Raw genomic sequence first — 19,284 nt, 5'->3', positions numbered from 1 at the left:
TATATATTTCTAAAACTATTTACATATATATTAATATATATGAACATATATATATGCAAATGCCTACATTGACACATATATGTGTCTACACCTATATGTCTACATATACACAGCAAGTTACATATGTATATGCAGATATATATCTATGTATGTCATATGGACATAGGTGTATATATATATATATATATATATATATATATATATATATATATATATATATAAAATCAGATATATATATATATATATATATATATATATATATATATATATATATATATATAGGTATATATGGCCATACATCTGTAGCTAGCAATGGGAGATTAACAAAAACATATATGCCCACATGCACCATTAATGAGGTTGAGAGTCCCCACACACTATACATCTTGTACGAATTGGCATCCCAACCCCACAGCCAAACACGTCCACCCTGCAATACACTACCAAGTGTTGCAGATCCCATAACCAAGACCTGACATGACATGGGCACAAGATGTTAACAGTACTACATCCCACCTGTATGATGTCAGGCTGGCATTGGTAACATATCATGCAGTACAGTCTGCCTCCCATAGGAAATGTAAAATGTGGAAGCCATCAACATCCCCAGGATAAAGATACACAGACACAGATATGCAGATACATATATACATATATACATCTATATACATCTATATACATATATATATATATATATATATATATATATATATATATATATATATATATATATATATATATATATACACACACACCAACCATCCGAAATCCAGCACTATCAAATATTGATATGTCCACCTTAAAGGGTGTGAATAAATATGCTGAACACTCAAATGAGCTCAAATATTCCACAAAATCTTTAATGGCAAACACATCTAGCCACCTCTGACTTGCCACAAACCTAGGTTTCGCCAGCTGGCGTCATCAGTGTGTGTTTATATGAAGGAAAAGGCCCTTTTATACATTACTAGTCTAGGGCTTTTAAAGTGATAACATACTACTTGAACAACCAAATAATCTGCTGATAAATAAAAAACACTCTCACTAAATTTACACATAAGTCCTGTCCATCCTCACTAAACAATCAACTTTCCATATGACTAAATTTAACCAGCTTCAATTACCAATGTGTGTTTCCATGCAATTGGCTATGGGAATGTTACCATAGCTGTTCCACATGCAATCAGCTAGGGGAGGGCTGCAATTCGTGCAGAGGCCATCAGCTGATCATGAGCATCACTTAAAATACACATGCTGCTGCCAAGCAAAGCAGGTGTAGGTCTCCACATCCACCAGAGAGGGAGTGGGAGAGGCAGACAGAGGCAAAGACAAGTCAGGGAGGGGTGGGAGAGTAATACCTAAGCATGTTTGTGTCACACACCTACCAGCACAGGGTATAAAATCCCTGACAACTATGTAGTGCTATCACAGTTCTACGTGCTACATGGGTTACCTGTTGTGGAGCCCTCAGAACATATATGTGATGGTGACTGATATCTGCAACAGGGAAACGGTAGCTATACGGTAGGTGACGTACACATGCCTGTCTGCATGAACAGGCATCAACACAGCCACACTATCACAGGGACGCACACACATTGGCACACTTGGCAGGGCCAGGATTACAACTCATCAATATTGGGATCGCCACAACACATCACTGTGCAGGTATCATATGCACCACACGGATCATATGGAGGTTGTATGGACAAAGGGTATGGGGAGGTGTCTGACATCAGACAGCATGCTTCAGTATGCCCATGGGGGTTGTAGGGAGTGTGGATTGAATATATGCACCATACAACACACACACAAACACACAGGGTGTCAGTACTGACATGCATGGGTGCATGTCTGCACAGGTGTGTGGTGGTCGACTGTGCCAGACGGCTGTACAAGTCTAGGCAATGGGTATACTTTGGCATCAGGCCACATGATGATGGTCTGCATTGTGGTTCAGGGCTGTAGTGTTTGCATTTGCCCACACAGGTGGGTACTGTATCCCTCATCCAGTCACCTGGGTGACTATTGTGTGTGGCCAATGCTGTGCATCGCTTGCCATGTATGTGTTCCTTAGTCCATGACATGGATGGTGTCTGGGATGTGCACACCTCCCACATGCATATACAGTGACATGTGGTACTGTACCTGGGGTGTCTGGCCTATGTTGTGAACACAGATTATCATCAGATGTGCCAGTCTTGCCCACATGTGGCAGGAACTGGTAATGAGCAGCAGGTTTACCCTGAACCTAAATTGATAGCTTGCTAATGGTATTTCCTGGTGTCAGTGGCATCTGTCAATATAGGGCATGTTGTCAGGCATGGTATGTCCTTTGTGGGTCACATGTGATGGCACCACAGGTGTTTTAGGTGTCCATTGGGGAACATGGGGAAGGTGCACTGTCTGCATGTACTTGCATATTGGACAGATGGACAGGGTGCCATGCCCTCTGTAGCACACAGCTATCACCCCATAGTTACTATCACTGGCCAATATGTAGTGTACTACCCACATATTGGCTGTTGCCTAGGCATGTGTATGTGTATGAGACATGGGTTGAGAGTGTGGTCTGGGTAATACTGAGGTTGCTAACTGTGATTCCTTGGCCTTGATGTCACATGTATGGGTATGACTTTTCACCCCAGCCTCTCAGCTATTTCACATCTGTGATCCCTGTACGGTGGACATTGTGATATATAGTAGGGCCACCATATAAGAAATATGCAAAACCCACTATACATTGGCCACTGGTGTCACACACTGACAACCCCCTCCACACAGGCTACGTGTTACAAACAGACACACACATATGCACCTGTCATGTCTGGGAGTAGAACCCCTACCTAACTAGTTTATTACACTACAGCTCTAAGCAGTTATAGCATGCACCACAGAGATTACTGGAGTACTCCTTCACCAAAGGTGTAGCTCACATTGGATGACATCAGCAGGATTGCCAAAGTAGGACATTCGAATTGTAGTGAGTGTGACTAGCCTAAAATGCATTGCTCCCTACAGAGACAGTGACACACACACAAAACATCCACAGCTGATATGTGTGGGTATAGAACCCCTAATAGAGGTCTATATCACACTACAGCATGGAGCTGTTATAGGACACACCATGGGGATTACTAGGAAACTCATTCCCCAAAGGTGTATTTCACAATGAATGATATCAGCAGGATTGCCAAAGTAGGCCATTTTAAATGTGCTGTGTGTGACTAGCCTAAAATGCATTGCCTCCCTACACAGTCAGTGAGACACACACAAAACATCCACAACTGACATGTGTGGGTATAGAACCCCTAACAGAGGTCTATATCACACTACAGCATGGAGCTGTTATAGGACACACCACAGGGATTACTAGAGAACTCCTTCCCCCAAAGGTGTATTTCACAATGAATGACATCAGCAGGATTGCCAAAGCAGGCCATTTGAAATGTATTGTGTGTGACTAGCCTACAATGCATTGCTCACTACACAGACAGTAAGACACACACAAAACATCCACAACCAACATGCATGGGTATAGAACCCCTAACAGAGGTCTATATCACACTACAGCATGGAGCTGCTATAGGATGCACCTTGGGGATTAATAGAGAGCTCCTTCCCCAAAGGTGTATTTCACAATGAATGACATCAGCAGGATTGCCAAAGTAGGCCACTTGAAATGTAGTGAGTGTGATTAGCCTATAATGCATTGCTCTGTACACAGACATTGAAACACACACAAAGCATCCAGAACTGCCATGGGTGGGGATGGAACCCTACCACAGTTGTACATCACACTACAGCAGTACGCAGTTACAGGACGCGCTACAGAGATTACTGGGCTGCAACCTTCCCAGAGGTATATGTCTAGGTTGGTGACATCAGCAGCCTTGCCAAAGTTGAGTATATGAATTGTAAGGAGTGTGAGTACCCTAAAAAGCATTGCTCTATACACAGACAAGGTCAGACGGACACACACATACACACTCGCCAAGTCTGGGGTTAGAACTCCTACCTAACTACTTTATCGGACTACAGCAGTATGCAGTTATAGGACACACTGCAGAGATTACTGGGCTATAACCTTCCCAGAGGTGTATTTCTAGGTGGGGTGACATCAGCAGCCTTGCCAAAGTTGAGTATATGAATTGTAAGGAGTGTGAGTACCCTAAAAGGCATTGTTCTCTACACAGTCAGAGACAGACATGCACACAAACACACACTCACACAGTTGCCAAGTATGGGGTTAGAACTCCTATCTAACTAGTTTATTACACTACAGCAGTATGCAGTTATGGGACGCACCACAGATATTACTGGGCTACAAGTCTCCCAAAGGTGTATTTCACATTGGATGACCTCAGCAGGCTTGTCATAGTAGGGCTATGGGGAGGGCGGTGTGTGCATGGGCCATAACCCATTCATCTAGGGTTGACACGCCACATGGGAAACACATGGGGTCATATGTCACAGGTACATGTATACAGCTGCTAGATGACTACTTCCTTGTACAGTCATGTTTCTGCTAGAAGAACACTTACTTCTCCACCACAACATGGAGTCTGGCCTGATTACAACACTGAAACTGCCCTATTATATTTTCTAGACACAGTCAGCCAAAACAGAAATATGGGTAACCCTGTCTCCACCCTATTTTTGGACCTCTTAAAGGCATTTGATATCGTGTTTCAACTTCTTTTCCTCAGCAACCTCTCACAACTAGGATTAAGCAGCAATACCAGGACCTCTCTTATTTGATATACTCATAGGTAACTTTCATAAGGCAGCTAAACACACAACAATCATAAATATGCTGACTCAACTCTTGTTTGCATGGTGCCAACACTATCCCAACTCCAAACTATCACCCAAGATTCCTTCTCCTCTACTGAGACCTAGTTAGAACAATCTGAGCATTTCTTGAATTCCAAAAACGCACAATGAATCATATTTACCTCTAGTGGCCTCCTACTAACCAACAGTACACTTAAAATAGTTTCATCTTTCTTCACTGAAATAGAACAAGTTTCTCATAACAGGATATCGGGTGTCATTATAGATGACAAATTTAAATTTCACCAACACATTAATGGTTTTGTCCAAAAAGAAAACAACACAAATTAGGGCTACTTTAAAAAAGTCAGGCCATATCTCAGTGACCACAGCAGGAAAGTAACAACAATGTCCCTCTTACTTCCAAGCATGCTGTATGTATCTACAATTTTCATTAATGTTCAAACTACACTTATGAACAAGCTTGAACAGTGCTGTTATAAAATAAGCAAATTTGCATGCAATTTCTCAAACTAAACCCATCAGTGCATTCACCAGCAAAGCCTCAACTGACTAGAACAACCGCTCTGCATATCATATACACAACTCATAATGCCACATAAAATACTACACCATCCCTCAAACACAGTAGCCATCAGTAATTGATGAAATGGTACAAATCCAAAAGGAACCTTTGATCAAAGCACAAACAACTAACAGAAGCCCAAAAATCCAGTAACTCCCACTGGAACTCTTATACTCTGTAATTATAGCTAAGCTATGGAACAGCATTTCCATCATCATCAGACAAATAAACAACCTCCTTTCATATAAGATCAACCTCATACTAGATCTAAATCATACTCAAATTTACAAATGGTCTGAATCACCACAATAAAAACACCCAAATACTCAAGATTTCCTCTTCTTGGTTATAGAACTATTTGTTTCCAAATGGCTTTTTATACTTTACTGAAGTGAGTTTATAGTAATCTTCCCATGAGAAAATGTATGGTTTATTTTTCTCTACAAACTTACATCCATTCAGCCACAACCCCTTTTCCCATTTTTGCGCATGGAGTTGAGATATCAGTTCAACAGTGACAATCAACTAGAGCCAAGGATTACACTGCCAGGTGGCTAGCCTATCAGCATGAAAATAAATGTTTATAACATCATTTTAACTCCTAAACTTTTCATAATCTTTAGAGTTTAGTGATGCTGTTAAATTCATATTGATAATCTTCTGCTTCAATGAAGTTTTATAATGTGCAACTTACTACACTTTGAGATATTTCCTGTTTATTCCATTTTAATGAAGTCCATTATTTTTATACATCTTACTTTAGATCTTGCTTAAACTCTCTGGTATTGTACGTCTACTATTTCCTGGAGCTTTTCTCCTCGGACTATGTTGCCACCTGGATGAGACATTAAACCAATGTCCCAGCTACCTGAGTTGGTAGTAGCTCTGCTGGATGTAAAAGATCTCACAGCATCTATTGAAAAGAGGAGAAGTTCTTTGATACCCTGGCCAAATTTCCCCTAGTAGTATAAATACCCTCCCTGGGTAGAATTGCCACCTATCCATTTTTTTCCCCAGCTATCCAGAAATCAAACTGATTCTCCAGTAGTCCAAAAAATACTTTACAAACTCTTGGTATGCTGTTACAAAAAAAGAAACAGACTATCGGAGTTTGTTAAATCTGTGGATTTACTATGTTTTTTTTTTACAAAAAGCATAGTAAATCTGCAGTAAAAAGGCATCACAAATGGAAAAATAGGGTGTCCCTGCTCTGCTGACGTGACAGTTACATCACAAAATGGGCAGAGTGTGGGTTGGGCATGGGTGGGGTTATGGGAGTTGCAATAGGGTGTGGCTTCAGTCCAGTTTTAACCACAACCAAAGCTGGCAACTCTACCCTTGGGTTTTGCCTGAAAAGAGTCTGCTAGCCTAGTGGAACTAACCTGGTCAACAAAGGATTATTATTACTATTAATGATAATAATAATGTCATTTAATAGTATAAACAAGAGATGCATTATTGAGATAAATGTCCAGGATAGTCCATGCCCTTGCTTACTCCATTAGTGTCTTTACTCACTGAGGTACCTCTGATAAACTCTGTAGCATAATAAGAGAATGAGGTCATGCTTGCTGGTTGTACAGGGTCTGCTGTCTGGATCTTAAAGGGAAAGAAAGCATGGGTTTCCAGTACCAAATAGGTCTAATATGTTTAATCAAACCACAGAAGAGGGGCTGGAATTTGATTAAAGGGAACTGGGTCTTTCGGTTTATGTAGGTTAACATATTCATCATACAAAGAGTTAGAAAGACAAATGTTAATCAAAACATAAATGCAACATCTCCTTCACTGCAAATATTTAAAAAATATTCTCTATAAGACAGGAGATTTTGGAATGGTAGAGACTAAAAAATGTCAATGTTTATGTTATTCAGGACGCTTACTTTATTCTTGAAAATGAGTGACTGTGTAATATCATTTGGGAAGGAAATGCATTCTGGGGTGGTAGTTTTCTACAGTAAGGCTTTTTTTCAGCTACAAAATCTTTATGAGGTTTATTCAAGTAAAATGTTACCTGTGAGTTTTACAGTATTTAATGACTTCTGGATGGTGATTGCTAACCTCACCAAAAAGGAGGCAGGGAATTCTGTATCGAGTCAAGCCTTTTGTTTATTATAAGTAGCAATATCTGAGGGTGAGGGGCTTCATTTGTGATGGTTTAATTTCTCCAAATCTTTTGGGCTTCTAATACCATGATGGGAATGAAACCAATTCTAAGTCAGGATATAATTAAAGTTCATGAAATTAATATTGTTCCAAACTGTGATGCTAGCCAAAAGTGATCTTTGCAGCACCTACGATGTGCCCAGAATTGACACCTTCTGCAATCCATATGGAGTTACATGTATTGATAGCCTATTTAAATACAATTGTGCATTCTTGTTTACTAGACACATTGCTCCTACTACTATTGGAACTGCCTAGGTATCTTTTTTCCACATTGCTCTCATTTCTGCTAACAAATCCTGATGTTTTATGACTTTGTGTCTCTGTGCATGTGAGACATTGTAATTGCTACATGTAGCAATTTCAATGATCAATGCTACTTTTGTCTTTTTTCATGGTTTACTATATCTGTTTTTCTAGCATCTATTTTTTGAATTGTTGATAATGGATGATCCCATGTGACATACACTTTATCATTAGCTGTAATGTTTTGTGGTTCATGTTTCCAATGCTTCTCACCTACTTCTATATTGTAGTGTTTGCACATTCCCTAACAATCGTGCCGTATTATTGTGCCTTTCAGTGTACTGACCCTCTGCCATGTTTGTATCACACCCAGCAACAAGATTTGTGTCTGTTTCCAATTCTTTTTTACAGAACCTACATTTGTCTGTTTCTCCCACACATTCAGTGGATTTTGTAAACATACGTAGTCCACTATCCTGGGCTACCATAAATAACCTTCTACCCTGTGTTTCAACTCACCTCTCCTTAACCATTCCTGCATCAAATCCTGATTAACATGAGATTGTTTCATGAGAACTATCAATTTGCCACTATATTTATGTTTTTTCCACATCTTTCCTTCTCATCTGATGCGTCTCCTTATATTCTTTCTTTTGTTTTTTGGCACATTCAGTTGCTGTCTTACTTTTGTCTACTTCTGGTTTGATTTCCATTCCCACTTAATACCTGAATGATTCTGATTAACTAAGAAGAGAGGTAATCTTAGACTTTCTCTACTCATGTTTTAATACTTTCACTTTGTTTGGATTAGGCCAGCAGAAATGTATGCAGTCCAGTGACTACAGATCTATACATGTAATCATTTTCAAGGAAGCCAATACTTCCTTCAGTATGTAGAATATATAATCTTGGTATACACTGATTCTTATATATCATTTGATAAGCAAGAAACAATGTTCTTGCTTTTATCTCCAACTGAACTAATACATTTTGGGGGCAGTCAATCACACCAAAACTGTTAAAACTGGAAGAGCAAACTGGTTCATAGCTTGGACTTTATTCCTAGATGCCAATGCTATTTTTCAGTATTCGTTTTAGACTTCTGAAGTATTCCTGAACTATTTGTTGAGCCTTCATCAATTCCCAAATATTAATACACTCCTTCCTGCTCAAGTTTCTTTTTATCACATTCCTGTCCTAGACTGATATTTTCTCAGTACTGCAACTTTCCTGCTTTTAATGTTGTTTTTGCACTTTTATTAAAACTAAATGACAATCCTTTATCATCTGAGAGAGTTTCGACCACTTGCAGTTGTGCTTTCAGTTCCTTATCTGATGAACTATACAGTTTTAGATCGTTCACAAAAGAAGAAGAGAAGTCATTACACTTTGTTGTTTTCTGGCAACCAAATTGTAACCATGACCTAATCTCTTAAGTAGACAGCTTAATGGGTTAAGGATAAGACAAAAGACCAGCAGCACCAAAGCTCCACCCTGGAATATCTCCCTTTGAATTTTTATCCCAGGGTAATAATTTGTACTTTATCATGGTTTACCTGCAAAGTGGTTTGATGGTCACTGTGATGTACTCAATCAATGTAGGGTGCATATATACATTTGTAAGCACTCCTTTATCCATGAATGTCAGATGCTGTTAAATGCTTTTTTGTAGTCTTGGCATACCATACTTAGATTTTTCATCTTTTTACAATTCCCAGTTATGACTTTATTTAACAACAAGTGATCCTTTGTTCCATATGACATTATTTTGCTGCCCTTTTGTTCTATTGCCATGATTGCGTTTTGCTCTAAATGACTATAAAAAGAAGTTATGTACTCACCATAACATTCCATGTGAATTGTTCATCTCGCCTTCATTCTTTGCTGATGGGGTTGGAGCTGAGGCCAACTGCAAAAACTCAAGGTCTTCAATCAGCTTGAGGCCAACTCCATATCCCATGATGCACCCTGATCTTTCCACAGATCTTGTTTGCTGCGTGACTACTTAGTAGTATAAATATGCCACTCAGAGTTGCATAAGAGACAAAGCACTCTATATGGATCTGAAGTAGACTGGATGGGGGTTGGAGGGTGGGACGTCAGAATGAAGGGTGAGATTAACAACTCACATGGAACGTTATGGTGAGTACATAACTTCTTTATGTGAAGTTGTTCTCTCTCACCATTCATTCTTTACTGATGAGTAGCATCCCAAGCACCATCTTCTTGGGTGGCTCACAGGAGTATATTCCTCAGAACTGTGGAACCAAAGGAGGCCCTGTGCCTGGAGGCATTGTCTACTTTGTAATGAGTGATAAAAGTTTGAGGTGTTGACCAGGTAGCTGCTGCACAAGTAGAGTCTAATGGTAACCTCACAGAAAAGGCTAATGAGGTTGAAATAGCTCTAGTAGAGTGGGCCTTTACTTTTTGTTGCAAGAGGGAATTTTGTGAATTATAAATGAAGGAAATGCAATCTGATAGCCACCTTGACAAGGTTACTTTTGTCACTGAGGCACCCTTCTTTGACTGAAAAGGAAATGAATAGTTGATCCGTTGACCTGAATTGCTTCATTCTATCTAGGTAAAATCGGAGTTGTCTATAAACATCAAGTTTGTGCAGCATGTGTTCCATCCTATTTGTGTATTGGGGAAAGAAAACTGGCAACTGAATAGATTGGTTAAGATTTGCCTCTGAACAAACTTTTGGTAAAAAGGATGGATTAGTTCTGAGCGAAACTCTGTCATTATGGAAAATCAGATAAGGAGGTTTGATGGTTAGGGCTTGCAGCTCAGAAATCCACCGAGCAGAAGTAATGGCTATCAGAAAAATAGTCTTCCATGAAAGGAATTTCAAAGAACAGGACAAGGCTGGTTCAAAAGGGGGTAGTATGATTCTGGATAGAATAAAGTTTAGATTCCATGGCATGACTTGAACTCTGATTGGTGGCCTCAGATGAATGGCACCTTTAAGAAAGGCTTTAGCAAGTTGATGCAACATGACATTAGAGTCTTGGAAACCAAAATGAAAATTTGATATCGCTGCTAATTGAACTCTGATGGTAGCTGCAGCCACTCCTTCGTTGAAAAATTTAGTTAGGAATTCCAATATAGATGGGATCGGAGCTGGGTAAGGATCAACATCATTCTGAGAGGCCCATAAAGAAAATCTCTTCCATTTGCTAAGATATAACTTTCTGGTAGATGATTTATGAAAGGATATTATAATATATTGGGCCTCAGTTGAGAGGCTGTAAATCCTGGCTATTGTGGGAATTGGAGAAGCCAAGCTGTCAGTTTGAGGGAATGAAATGAAGGATGAAAAGGCCCTGATGAATGAGTCAACAGATCCGGAACTGGGTCCAGGATCCAGGGTTCTTCCAAAAGATGAGGCTGGAGGAAGGGAAACCAAATTTGCCAATTTGGCGCATGGTCTTTCCCAGTAGTTTTGCTTTCTGTAATACCTTGGGAATCAGAGGGAAGGGGGGAAATGCATAAAGGAGACCCATGGGTCAGTTGTGCACCAGTGCATCCCTTGGGGCTTCCCCCAGCTGGGGAATTAGGGCAAAGTAGCCACTGCATTTCATGTTTGTTGGGGTTGCAAAAAGATCGCAGCAAGGTGGTCCCACCTGCAGATAATCTTTTCGGCTACTTGTTGCTTTAGGGACCACTAGTGAGGCAGTAAGATTGCCCTGCTCAGCTTGTCTGCTATCACAATGGATTTCCCCGGGATGTGCATTGCTAACAGAAAGAGCTGGGAGGAAACTGCCCACTGCCATACTCTCATGGCTTCTCGACACAGGGGGTAAGATTTGGTTCCTCCTTGTTTGCTGATGTACCAGACCACTGACATGTTGTCCGTCTGAACTGCAATTGTTCCCCAGAGTTAGAGAGTCTTGAAAGGACTGCAATGCTAGAAGTACCACTCTCATCTCCAGAACATTTATATGCAGATGAGCCTCGTGTTTCCTCCACGTGTCTTGGGCTGTTTTTCCCTGAAAATGCCCCCCCCCCCCCACCTAATCAAGAAAGCGTCCATGGTCACCATGGCTATGGGATTGGGTAGAACAAATGGACGTCCCTGAGATACATGTTGAGACGTCATCCACCATTGAAGGTCCTTCTTGTATGCATTCATTATGACAATTTGATGTGACATTGGAAGTTCCTGAAAGGACCATTGAGAGAATAGGAGCCATTGTAGAATTCACATATGCATTCGTGTGAAGGGAATGGCAATGATTGCTGCTGCCATCGATCCTAGCAATTTGAGTACCATTGAGACTGGGGCTTTTTTCATGGAAGCAGGTCTGATACTTGTTCTCGTAAAAGAGAAATTCTTTCTGGAGGCAGATATAATGTCATAGAAACTGTGTTTAGTTTTGCTCCTATGAAGATGGTCTGTTGTGATGGTGCTAAGGCAGATTTTTCTGAGTTGATGGTAATCCCCATTTGATTGCATAGGTGTAAGGTTGTGTCCCCTGCATGAATGAGTTGAGGCTTGGTGGTGGCAGTGAAGAGCCAGTTGTCTTGATATGGAAACACCTAGAATCCTAACCATCTCAGGTGAGTGGTGACTACTGCCATACATTTGGTGAACACTCTGGAGGCTGTAATGAGACCAAAGGGTAGAGCACAAAATTGATAATAGCTAGCTACCAGTTGGAAGTGTAGATGATCCCTAGATGGTCTGTCCATTTTTATTTGGTAGTACGCATCCTAAAGATCTATAGAGCACATCCAATTGTCTTTCCCCAGAAAGCGAAGTATTGACTGAAGCATGACCATCCAGAACTTCATCTTTTTCACTGACTTGTTTATTCTGCTTAGGTCCAGAACAGGTCGCCAGTCCCCTGTTTTCTTTGGAACTAAAAAGAACCTTGAGTAAGTTCCGGATCCTCTTTGATCTGCTGGGACTGGCTGGATGACTCTTTTGTCCAGCAATCTTTGGACCTCTAAGGCTGCTAGGTCCATGTGACTGGGTGGAACATCTGGGATTTTCTTTATTAGAGGGGTGGGGTGACAAAGGGACTAGAGTATCCCCTGGATATTATGCTTTGTACCCAGCTGTCTTTTGTTATTTTTAGCCAGGCATCTAGGTACAAAGATGAATTATCTGCTGTTTACCTAAAAAAAAAAAAAAAAAATTATCCTTGTTTCCCGCCTTTCCTAGACTAGAATAGTCCCCATACAGGCTTTGCTGTATTCGGGACTCTTGGATAGTTCCTGTGCTGCCCATTTCCTTACTTGGACAAAAGGAAGTTTCATTGCTCACCAGTGGGAGTGGGGAGCCTTGAGCAGCCTATCTGCCCTTGAAGGAGTGACCTCAGCACAAGAATCTGTAGTAATTGACCGTTTTGGGCTATTTCTACCTCTTTGAAGTTCCCTGCATAAAAAACCCACTCTAACACGGCTTTGCGCAATTGTGCGCATAGCGCATCGGGCAGCAGCGGTTAATTGGGTTTAAACTATTCCCGGCTCCACAAAGTCTGCTCTTCACTTTTTCCTTTAGAACTGCTCTAGTCTCCCAAATTAAACACCCTATACTCAATCTAAGGCCCAGCACTTGCACAAAAAGCAATTTTGCTATTTAGCACTAATAAACTAAAAGCACTACATCCTCATAGACTCTTTACGGTTACCTCGTCCCCCATTGGTCCTTTAATTCAGTGAAAAGAGATCCCTATATTACTCTAGCATGTCCAAAGGTCAGTTAATGGTTTCCTCTCCAGTCCAGCTGGTATATCTGGGAATCCTGAGGCAATGTTACAACTGCCTCATGTACACGGACAACCCTCTCCTCCTCCAAACAGGCTCAAATATATGTGAGAGATGCAATTTAACTCTCTCAACTCAGAAATGGTGTAACCAGTCAGGAGGAGAAGGTAACATCACACAACACAAATCCAGTCTCACATAGTCCTACAACATCAGCAAACCAAACACATAAACACACAAAAACATACCCGGAGGCTCTAAATAAAAATCTGCCAAAGCAGCAGAGACCTCCAAAGCAGACATCCAAGCAATCGCTACAACAGAACAACTCACATGCAACACATAGTTCACAAAGTCAGTGTGCCAAGCAGTCACAGCCCTTAAGGCTAAACAAAACACCTGATACACTCGTAATAGGTGATTCTATAGTCAGACACACTGATGTCCCGCTCACCAGGCTGAACAAAGAGAAGGTCACAGTGAGCTGCCTGTCAGGCGCTAGGATCCGCCAAATAATGCAAGTATTCAGGTCACTCCAAAGTAAGTATAAATATGACTCAGTCATAGTACATGCTGGTGTGAATGACCTGAGACGTACCTCCCTCGACTACATGAAAAGAGACATAGAGGAGCTCACTGATCAAGTAGCGCAGGCCGGTATGACCTTCACCTTTAGTAGTATACTACCCTCACCTAGAATGATGCAGCAGTACAAACACAAAATGATTGATTTTAACAATTGGCTAAAATTTTGGTGTCATTCAAAGGGGATCCAGTGTCTGTCAGCCTGGGATGACATGCTCGACAAGACACGTTGCTTCGCTAGGGATGACTTGCACCTGTCACCCCTGGGTTCTTGGATATTGTCAAAGGCTCTTGCCACCCCCATAGTGCCTTTTTTAGGCAAGGCTCAAAAGACAAACCCACCTCCATAAACAGCACAATGAACAAAAAACTAAGGGTAATGCTGCTAAACGCCAGAAGACTAAACCTCAAGATGCATGCACTCGAAGCTCTCCTCAGCATGGAGAACATTGACATATGTGCACTGACAGAAACCTGGTTCAAGGCTCCAGAGAGCACCCCAGCACTACCAGGTTATACCTCATACCATGCATTTCGGCTCGAAAACTCGGAACGAACTACAAAAGGAGGGGGAGTATCCATTTTTATCAAGGATACTCATACCTCCAGGTTAATGGTGTTGCACGAAGCATCGGAGACCATCCATGTGCAACTAACAGTGGGCAAAACTGCATTTCAGTTTATAGCATGCTACAGACCACCCTCTCAAAATCAGGAAGCCCACTCGGCTTTTCTGAAAACATTGGAGAACATGAAGATCTTGGGTAATTTCAACTACCCAAACATAGACTGGGAGCATTACTCAACCCTCAACACCCTAGCCCAAAGGTTCCTGGAATTTACAAACTCAAATGCCATGGAACAACTAGTCACCACCCCCACAAGAGGGGATAACATACTCGACCTGATCATCACCAACATGGGGACTCTGTGCTCCATACCAGAAGTAAACCCTGCATTGGTAAGATCAGACCACAAATGAATCTCACTAGACATCCAAAACCCCTCCCCACCCCCAGCCCAGAAAACCACAGTGAAAAACTTCTCAAAAGCGAACTTCACACTTGTCAAAACAGAGGTGGAATCCTTCAAGACCACCGGGCCAAGGGAAACTATGGCCCAAACAGCTGAATCCTATATAAACGCATTCTATGGACACCTCCAGGAATGCATGGATCATGCTATCCCAAACAAAACCAAGGCCCAGTCATCCAAAGGCAGGTGTCCAGCCTGGTGGACCCCAGCCATAAACAAGCTATACAACAGAAGAAGGAAGCTACTACATGATAGAGCAAAATCCCTAAAAGGGAAGGCATCTCTGATCAGTACTAGCAAAAAATTACAATCCCTCATAAAATCCTCAAAGGCAAGCTTCGAGAAAAAAATTGCACAAGACACTAAGGATAACCACAAGGCTTTTTTCAGCTATGTTAGGAACCTGGGGTGAAACTCCCAGATATGCTCAGAGTTAATTCTAAATGACAAAAAATTCACGGAACCCACAGACATCGCCAGCATCCTGGCAGACAGGTTTAGTGCAAACCCCCCCCCCAAAAGAGCAAATATATATCCCAGCAGAGTGTAGCCCCCCTAGCATCTCAGATGCTCAGGTGAAAGCCGCCCTCTCCAAAGCAAAAAACACTGTGTCAATGGGACCGGACGGTGTCTCGGGCTGCGTACTACATGAACTCCAAGAAGAATTAAATCTTCATGTAAAAATGCTGTATAATCTCAGCCTTACTACAGGATATGTACCCAATGAATGGCGTACAGCAACAGTGGTGCCTCTCCACAAAGGTGGTGCCTCAACGGACCCTGGAAACTACCACCCCATAAGCCTGACTAGCCTAGTCTGCAAGGCTAATGAGAGGATCATCATGGAACTCATAAACAATGACATTGGGACCTACAGACACTGGATCCTACCCAATTCGGCTTTGTAAAGGGCTGATCCTGCCTCTTGAACCTGGTCGACTTCATTGAATCAGTCACCAAAGCCATAGATGAAGGGAAGGTAGTCCACACAGCCTATCTGGACCTCGCTAAGGCATTTGACACAATACCCCACTCATGCATCATAGATAAGCTATCCAGCCTAAATATAAACCCCTATGTCACAAGATGGGTTGCAAACTGGCTCAAAAACAGAGCCCACAGAGTCCAAATTGCTGGAGCCATGTCTGACTCAAAACCGATCACAAGTGGTGTCCCACAGGGCTCAGTCTGGTACCTCTCTTGTTTGGTATATATTTCTCTGAGGTACAGGCTAACACAGAAGGACTGTGGCTGACCAAGTTCGCAGATGACTGCAAACTGGGAGCCATAATAGACTCTCCAGCTGACATGAGCATCCTTCAAAAAGGTCTCACAGAGACGAATAACTGGTGCCAGAGCCACGGACTAAAGCTTAATGCTAAAAAGTGTATAGTCATACCCTTTGGCAAAAACAAAGTACCCACAAATTATCACATAGGAGGAAACTCATTAAGCACAGAGGAAGTAATCAGGGATCTGGGGACCCAAGTTGATAGTAATCTCTCCTTTGACAACCACATTGCCAAAGTGGTTAGAAAAACCTTCTACATAGCCCACCTTATCATGAAAGGATTCACATCTAGATCAAAGGAGGTCATAGTGCCCCTTTATGCAGCCCTAATTAGGCCCATAATAGAATACAATGCCCCTTTTGGGATGTACCTAAACCGACATCTGCAGCAACTAGAAAGACCTCAAAAGTACCTCACAAAAAGAGTCAAGGGACTCAAACAGATACCATACGCGGCTCGGTTAAAAAAAACTCCAGCTCTACTCAGTTGCGTACCGCTTACTTAGAGGCGATCTATGCCTGACATATAAAGCTATGTCCAACCCAGAATTAATGAACTTGCTCCACCTCAGAAAATCCAAATCCCTTAGAGCTACGTGCTCGAGGGATCTGAACCTCAGCACAGAAATAAACAGAACATGTTGGAGGGACAGATTCATAACCCAGAGGCTCCCCTTACTCTGGAATAAAATCCCAGTCCATGTTAGACAAAGCCCCTCACTGACTCTCTTCAAGAAAAATCTTGATGAGTGGATGGGGGATCATAGGTTTACCCCAGGGATTACTTCAGTGTCATTACTAGACAGAGGCATGGTAAACTAACCTTAGTAAGGGCTCGGTAAACTCGAATCAAAGGGTGGCGAAAGCCAAACACACTCGGGCTAGGCTTATAAATGCCTCAGGGCAGATAGCCTAGTATGAAACTATGAACCTATGAACCTAAGATAGGCGTACTCCGACTACCTCCAGAGATGGACAGTTGGACCTCCTCTCAGGTGCGCTGAGAGGGCTTATCAAAGAACTGCTCTCTGTTGCCCTGGTTCTGCAGACCCCATCTGCCACGTGGATGGCATCTTCCATTATTACCCCCTCCTCTGCCTCTAGAAGGGGTGTCACCATGAGTGTTTTGGAAAGATCCTTGAGACTTCCAGAACCATATCTTTCCACCTCCCCTCCCTTTGGGAGGTCTGTTCGGGATAGAAAAACATACACTGATGGCAGACAAGGTCTTTCCGTCTTTCTCACTCCTGGTAAGAGTTTCCTTAAACTTAGGTCCGAAAAGGGATACATCGTCAAAGGGGGTGTTAATGAAGGAAGATTTAAAGGGTTCCACAAAGGAACATAAGCACATCCAGGAATGTCTCCTGAGAGCAATTCCTGTACCCGCTGCCCTAGTCATACCATTAGCTGCATAAGACAACAGGTGCATGGAAGAGTTCACTATCGAATTAACAGTGGAGAGCTGGGAAGTTACTTTGTCCGAAACTCCCGCAGCTACTGAACCCTGTGGGGTATCTCCAAGCTCATTCAGGAGATCCCTTTGCAATCTGGTAAAATGTGTGAGGTAGTTCAGCAATCGAAGGACAAAGGCCACTGAACTGAACATATGCTTCCCATATCTGTCTATAATCCTAGATTCCCCATTAGGAGGATGAACAGAAGAAGAAGTCTCCGATAATTCCTTCTTGGCGGCTGCTGCCGCCACCACCATAGCATCAATCGGTACTCCTTTGGTAATGTAAAGTCTGTCTTGTGGGCTGGTAATAAATTTGTTAGGCCTCCTAGGGATAGGCTCAGTTGTGTCTCGGGACTCCCACGCCCTTCGAGTGAGTAATTCCAGCAACTCATCAAAGGGCGGAGACACTCAAGAGGTAGAGGGTTGAGATCCGAAAGCCTTCAGGAGAACTGACTCATCATCAGAAGGGTTAAGGGATTTCCAGCCACCCCTCTGTTTAAGAATCTCTAAGATATCTGAAAAGGAGATATCTTCTGAGGGGGACCGTGGGGACCCTTCTGACTCATCTAAGTCAGTATCCAAAGTGACTGACTCCTGTGGGGAGTCCAAATGCTTCCTCTTGCAGAGTCTCTTCCTAGACACTTCTTCAGTGGGGGCTTCTGGAAAGGTCTCAGAAGAACATGGCTCACCCAATGGAGCTTCCTGAGGCTCAGGATCTCTACACTTCAAAGGAGCATGTGATGAAGAGGCAGACACCGGTGCTTACAGGAAGGAACCTGCTCGAATTGATGGAGTGGTTGTCAGGGTGGGCAAAGTCCTCCTCATAGCATCGAAAGCCCCTCGGTCTCAATGAGAAGAATCCCTCAGATCCAAAGATTCAATAGAAATCATTTGTGCCGGTACAGAGGGCTCTGAGCCAGAGGTTGGGACCGAGCTCATGCCGAGGCTCCGAGAGGTAAAGTCAGCACCAAGTCGGTCCAACTATCCTCCCCGTTCCTGACCGGTGAGTGTCGGCCCCGAGATTGTTTGGTGGGTGCCGAGGGTAACCGGGCAGTCAGGGCTGACAAACCTATTTAAGGTTCAGACCAGAAGGGTCCATGATCATCAGTTCCACGCTCTTCGACTCCAAAACTTCCATGCAAGTCGGAGGAGGAACAGAAGATGTAGGAGGAACTAAGACTGGCTCTGAAGCCCACTTGGTCGGTGCAGATAAAATTTTTGCTAGTGCCGGTATCTGTAGGAGCTTCTTCACCACACAGTCCACATCCAGATCAGACAGTCTACTTGAGGCCCATGAGGAAGGGGATAAGGCCACAGATTGTAGTATAGGAGACTTTAAGGTTGGAGATACCAGCTCCAAGGTCGGGGACCAGCTCCAAACCATAATGACATTCATTTCCAAAGGCTGTGGAGCTAATGTTGATGATT

At 42.4% G+C, this 19,284-nt stretch overlaps 1 long non-coding RNA gene across 1 annotated transcript in view; it reads right to left on the bottom strand.

Moving 5' to 3' along the window:
• Nucleotides 1–19,284, bottom strand: part of LOC122815348 — a 221,921-nt gene that overhangs the window by 164,070 nt on the left and 38,567 nt on the right. The gene's annotated exons all lie outside the window — the stretch shown is intronic.

This window comes from Protopterus annectens, chromosome 11.part0 (genome assembly GCF_019279795.1).
Source record: "Protopterus annectens isolate FY-2018-M chromosome 11.part0, PAN1.0, whole genome shotgun sequence".
Taxonomy (NCBI): Eukaryota; Metazoa; Chordata; order Ceratodontiformes; family Protopteridae; genus Protopterus; species Protopterus annectens.
Note: the sequence above shows the minus strand (reverse complement) of the source record. Positions and strands in the feature narration are given on the sequence as shown.